The sequence below is a fragment of the Salvelinus sp. IW2-2015 genome, unplaced genomic scaffold (assembly GCF_002910315.2).
Source record: "Salvelinus sp. IW2-2015 unplaced genomic scaffold, ASM291031v2 Un_scaffold1316, whole genome shotgun sequence".
NCBI classification, from domain to species: Eukaryota; Metazoa; Chordata; class Actinopteri; order Salmoniformes; family Salmonidae; genus Salvelinus; species Salvelinus sp. IW2-2015.
Window position 1 is genome coordinate 246826 of NW_019942838.1, and position 6823 is coordinate 253648.

The 6823-nt window shown below is 39.6% G+C and overlaps 1 pseudogene; it reads right to left on the bottom strand.

The window, feature by feature from the left end:
• Positions 1-3536, bottom strand: part of LOC112070415 (low affinity immunoglobulin gamma Fc region receptor II-like) — an 8038-nt pseudogene extending 4502 nt beyond the window's left edge.
• Between the last annotated feature and the right edge of the window lie 3287 nt (positions 3537-6823).

The following is a 6823-nucleotide window of genomic DNA, read 5'->3' on the forward strand; positions in this document are numbered from 1 at the left end:
TTTCTTACAGACAATATAGATACTAATATGTCATGGTCCCATAGCAACACATAACCCTCAGTACTGGTCTCGCCCTCTTATTCCTTCCTCTCTCTATCTCATCATAATAGTACAGACATGGAACACTTCTGTATGGGTTCATATCAGTAGAAGTCATCTGAAGTGGTTTACAGAAGACTGACTGCACTTGTGGTGCATAGAGATTTTGTTAGTGTGTTGCTTTGCATAATAATAAATGAATAGGAATTTTCTTATTATTAAATGATTGTTTCAACTCGGCAATACAGACAGTAAAAAATATGCCCTAACATCAAATGTTATTTAAAATCAATACAATGATGTAGGAAATTTGGTATCACTTTTTTATATATGAAAATGAATACAAAATACAACACACCTTCTCCATTACACTTACATAGTGGAACACTCATCTGGCTCCTATAACAACTACGTAAATAATATACTTACATAGACAGTATATATGTATATAGAAATATGCATTAATTTAGTTAATAAAACTATAGTTCCAAATAGTTATAATAGGCGGCCAATCAAGTATAACCAAGCCACTCCTCAGTAAAGGCATATGACAGCCCTTGGAGTTTGCATAAGGCACCTAAAGGACTCTCAGACCATGAGAAACAAGGTTCTCTGGTCTGATGAAACCAAGATTGAACTCTTTTGTCCTGAAAGCCAAGCACACGTCTGGAACAACACATCCATACGGTGAAGATGGTGGTGGCAGTATCATGCTGTGGGGATGTTTTTCAGAGGCAGGGACTGGGAGACTGTCAGGATCAAGGGAAAGAGAACGAGCAAAGTACAGAGAGATCCTTAAGAAAACCTGAGGACCTAGACTGGTTCAAAGGTTCACCTTCCTACAGGACAACGACACTAAGTACACAGCCAATGTAACGGATGTGAAATGGCTAGCTAGTTAGCGGTGGTGCGCGCAGAAGCCTTTCAGTCGGTTACGTCACTTTGCTCTGAAACCTAGAAGTAGTGGTTCCCCTTGCTCTGCAAGGGCCGCGGCTTTTGTGGAGCGATGGTAAGATGCTTCTGGGTGATTGGTTGATTGTTCAGCTGGTTTCGCGCCCGTGTCGGGGCGAGGGGAGGTCTAAAGTTTACTGTTACACAAGACAATGCAATAGTGGCTTCGAGACAAGTCTCTGAATGTCGTTGAGTGGCCCAGCCAGATCCGGAATGGAACTCGATCGAACATCTCTGGAGAGACCTGAAAATAGCTGTGCAGCGATGCTCCCCATCCAACCTGACAGAGCTTGGGAGATCTGCAGAGAAGAATGGAGAAAACTTCCCAATACAGGTGTCCAAGCTTTTAGCGTCATACCCAAGAAGACTCGAGGCTGTAATCGCTGCCAAAGATGCTAAAACAAATGTTGGAGATTTTCCAGTCATCGGATGATTTCAGTAACCTATACTGTCTCTTGAAGTAGAAGAAATAATGCAATATGTAAGCAGAATGAAGCTAAACCTATGTGAGTGTCCAAGCTAGATCAACATCGAATTGACCATTGGACATGTAAAGAAGAGAACTAAGCAGAATCTGTGTAGATGAGGCAAGGTAAACTACCAAGACGTGACTGGTCTGGAGCATATCTGATCATGTGAAGGCTACTGGACACAAGTTAAGCATACGTTGATAATGTAGGTCTGAACTTGTAAAGACCTTTGGACAGGAACATTAGCTAAATGGTATGCATGTCACGTCACCAATAGAATCTATGCCCCAATATCTGAGCCAATAAGAGAATGGAAACTATGTAACAAAGCAAATGGAGTGATGCCGTTATGTAAAGGAAAAATGTATAAAAGCCAAGCACTAAGAATAAGGCAGTACTTCCATGGAGTGCTCGGCTTTGTTGCACTCCGCAATTAAACTCAATTGAATTCACAAGCTCCAGTATCTGAGTAGTATTTGATTTAATATTTTTCACAACACAAAGCACTGAGTAAAGGTTTGAATACCTTGTAATGTATATTTCAGTAAAAAAAGAATTGTTGCTAAAATGTCTAAAAACCTGTTTTCTTGTTTATGGGTTTTTTTATACCATTTCAGAATAAGTCAAGGGGTCTAAATACTTCCCGAATGTACTGTATGCACCTGTTTATGTCATAACAACATAAAAAAATACAGCAAATTCCACTTTTAACATAAACAGGCACTACACTCTTGTTTAATTAACAATCTGAAATGAAGAAAGAATTGTAATATTTCAAGAAAATGCAAGACCAACAACAATAACAAAGAAAAGCATATGAGACACCAAAAGCAAAAAAATGTACTTACAAAACCATAACATTAAGCATTTGTGAAATTCCATTCAGTGATATTAAACTCAGTAAACAGTATCATATATATCAATGGCAAGGCAATGTCAAAATCATAAAAATTGTTGTTCTGTTTACAGTTCATACTGTTATATCACACGGATGATTCAGTCTGTCGATGACATCATCAGATCGTATCTGGTCTGGAGGAGATCTGACTGTTGAACACAAACCTACAGGGAGAAAACAGACAGAGAGTAGCATTAGAGGTTAATGATCAAACTGCTCTTTAAACTGTAATCCATCAGAAGTAATGAAAAGGTTATTTTGCCTTTTGTGAGGAAAAGCTTCCATAAAAAGACATTTAACAGAAATAGCTGCCCCTGGGCACTTTGTCTATTAACATTTGAAATGAACCATTTCATTCCACATTAGTCTAACAGTGAATAAAAGCATGCCATAAAGAAGGAGAATCTCCAGCTGGATAAACTGATTGCAGAGACACTGAAAGAAAGTTCTCACCTCGAGCCCTGCAGCATTTCACCGTCAGCACGATGGACACCAGTAAAAAGGGAGATGCCACCAGTAGACCCACAAAGCACCCTGAGCTGAGAGATGGAGACAACAGAACATGGAGGACTAGCAAAAAACATGTTTTACCATCAAGACAACATTGAGCCATAGTTTCTCACCTCTCACAGTCACCCAGGTCTCTGGTGAATCTCCTTGATCAGAGTTACACTTATAGAATCTTCATCTGACTTGGATACTGCAGGGATGGTCATCTCTCCTGTGGTCTCATTCTGATGAGTACTCCATCTTGTAGATATCAGCCTTGATGTTTGAGTGGCTTGGTTGCTCCAGAGTTTTTAGAAAAGAGTCACAGAGTTTGTAGTCCAGGCGTCAAGGGATGGGTTGAAGCGTCCTCCTCCACGTGTATACACATAATCCATCTATAACAAACTGTAAAAACGCAAATCTGGCAACGGGAGGTCATCACAATCACCATTATCAGAGAATCAGCAAACTCATGACCAAATGAACCCTACTACTAACTGCAAATACAGAGATTGTTTAACATAAAGTTAGTTAACATTACTGTAACTCTCAACTGCTAGACTATCACCCCGTTATCACGGTCCACTAATGAACATACCTAATAGTGTAATCGTACGATGATGACTGCAGAAATGGTAATATTGACATGTTGTGCCAATAAACATACCATCACTGTGATGTGACAGCATTACTGTACTTCCTGATCCAGACTCACACCAGAACACTCCACTGTGACATGTGTTATGTGGCTGATGGTACAAAGTGGACCTGTTATTGATCCCCAGTTAGAGACACACCCTGACTCTACTCCTCTCTCTTGTATCTCATCAGTCTCCATCCAGTAGAGTTCCCCTTTCCTCACAGCTCAGTGAGAGAGCTTTGATCTAAAGTGTTGAGTTGTGTTGGGACTTATTCTGAGAGACACTGAGGGGTGCAGATCTGAAACAAAGAGAGACAGAGTCAAACCTTTAGTTAATAATATATATTATACACACGAGGAGACTTAAATATGTTTCAATGCAGTTAGTTACCTCCTGACCAGAGAAACTGAGGTTCACTGTAGAGTGTGTCATAGACTGGGTCTCCTCTCCCAGCTCTACACACATATCCTCCTGTAGGAGTAGGACCAGCAGGGATCAGAGTGTAGGAGTCTTCAGTAGTCACATTGTCAGATAGGGGCTGTAGAGAGTAAGATTGTCTGATAGGGAGGGATAACCCAGCTCTGTAGGGAACAGTCCTGTACCAGGAGAACCTCCAGCCTGTAGAGTCTTGTCAACTTCACCTCAGATACTGAGTCTCCAGGGTTCAGCCACTGAGAGAGATACTCAGGACAGGTTGTGGTGATCTGTGATTAGGCAGAGGACACGTTTAAAACTTTCAATCTAAGAAAGTATTCTCGTTGCCCATGGAACGTTTACATGATTAGATATACTTACCAGTCACATCAATTGTACAGCATCATGATCGTGGAGACATTGTTTCCCTTTACACCGTCACAGGTATATGACCACTGTTAGACATGTAGACAGGACTGATTCTGTACTCAGGCTTTGTGTTAAAAGGGGATCACTGACTGACTATTCTTATACCATCTGTAGTTCCAGTCGTCTCCTCCCCCTGTATGTCACTCACTGTCGCTTTGAAAGAGCTGTGAGAGAAGAGCATCAATTGCATCAAATGAATCAGATTTTGAACATTATTTGTACATCACGTTGTGGATTCATTTCCAACAGTTCAGCTGTTGTTGTAGAGTTTTGATAAAAGTACATTTTAGGTGTACACAAGTTGCTGCCAAATATATTGGCACCCTTGCACTTTTCTTATAATAATTCCTCCTATTTCTTCTAAAATAAGTTGATATTTACTGTCAGTATAGCTGAACAGGGCTGAAACATAGATATTGCAGATTAGACACATGCTATACATTACTAACTAGCACGATACAAGTAGCTTATTTCAAATGACTCTCTTAAAGAAGGTTTCTCAGAACTTGAATGTTCAGTTGTGACCATGTGTGTGTGGGGTATCGGGTTAGAGTATGAAATGCAGAAAAATACATTCTGATTATTTTCTCACCTTGAGTGTTCCACAGATGAAAAATGCACAAAGCACTTAAACACAGAAAGAGAGCGAGAGGGAGAACGAGAAGAGAAAGAGAAATAGAGAGAGCAAGAAAAGAGAAATAGAGAGAGTGAGAAAAGAGAGAGAGTTAAAGAGGGAGAAAAACAGAGAGAACTGACTAAATTACATTGACAGACTGAGAACAGGAATTGAGCTAGAAGACCAAAACTATACAATTTTATTGAATCTAAAAATATATTTGGTAAAAAACTACACAATGTATATAGATGTGTGATGTTTCTCAGGCTCATGCAACAATCAATTATAACCTGAATGACCTTCAACTCCATTCCTCTGTAAACACTATAACCAACAAAAGTCATCATCTGATGCCATATGTATTGTGCATGGTTGACATACTTCATATTCTATTAATGAAACAATCTCTCGTCCAATAAATGAACTGTGTTCCATTCTGAAGCCCTTGTGAGTGACTGAAGACACCAGCGTTTCATCTGGACCGACCGGAACCCTACAGTTCCTGTGGCTGTGACACAAATGGGTCTTTGTCAGAATTAGAAAGCTACAGATCCTTAAAGAGAAACAGAAAAAATGTGCATCTGATGTCATGTTCATCTTGACTCAACTTCCTCTTTCTGTAAAAGGAGCAGACACAGCAACACTGTGGTCTTATTGTTGGTGGAAGAGAGAACTAACAAAACTAAAGTAATGATCTGAGGAAGGAGCATTGATGATAAAATTATATTTGTGCAAAAGGGAACATTGCATTGACCATACCCGGTCATGTTTACATTTTCAGTAGAATCTTTAATGTCAGTAGGAGAGGTGGAGAGGTGTCAAAGGGTTGACTTCATGGTTTAGGAGCTATTTAGAAGTTAGCTGTGTGTGAAGATTATTGGTTACAAGGCAGGTCTGTCAACTGTTCAGAGGAATAACACAGGAAATTAGTTATCAGACTGCAGTGGAGGCTCCTCAGGGGAGCAAGGGGAGGACAATCCTCCTCAGTTAATTTAATACAAATACATATTTTAAAACATTTAAAAAGTGATCCTTTTTAGATAAAATAATATTAAATATATTCATGTTACCAATAATTGTTTAAAACACACTGTTTCGCAATGGTCTACAGTAGTCTCAACAGCACTCTGTAGGGTAGCACATGGTGTAGCCAGAGGACGGCTAGCTTCCGTCGTCTTCAGGGTACATTGACTTCAATACAAACCTTAGGAGGCTCATGGTTCCAACCCATTCCATAGACTTACAAAGTAAWTATGACAACTTCTGGAGGATGTTCTCCAACCTATCAGAGTCCTTGCAACATGAACTGACATGTTGTCCACCCAATCAAAGGATCAGAGTATGAATCTAGAACTGAAAGCATAAGCTACAGCTAGCTAGCACTGCAGTGCATAACATGTGGTGAGTAATTGACTCAAAAAGAGAGAAAGACAATAGTTGAACAGTTTTGAACAAATTAATTTCTTCCAAAATTAAGGAGAAGCAAGAGCGAGACAGAGAAATTTAGTTTACATTTTTTTCACTTACTTAGCTAGCAAATGCAGCTAGGTAGTTTAGCCTACTGAAACACCCTGCTCAAACAGAGGGATGCTATGTTAGCTAGCTGGCTATGACTAGAACTCTTCCAATTCAAGATAAACTTTTGGTTTTAACTAATTATTGCCACCGGGGCAGCTGGTGTAATCGCTAAACTGCTTACTGACTGTACACTGTAACGTTACTGCATGATTGAAGCAGGTTTACTGAGCTTTAGTTCTATTAGCTATGTTGACTATCACGTTACTTTAGCTAATCACAAAATCAATTTTTTTTCACATACACATGGTTAGCAGATGTTAATGTGAGTGTAGCGAAATGCTTGTGCTTCTAGTTCCGA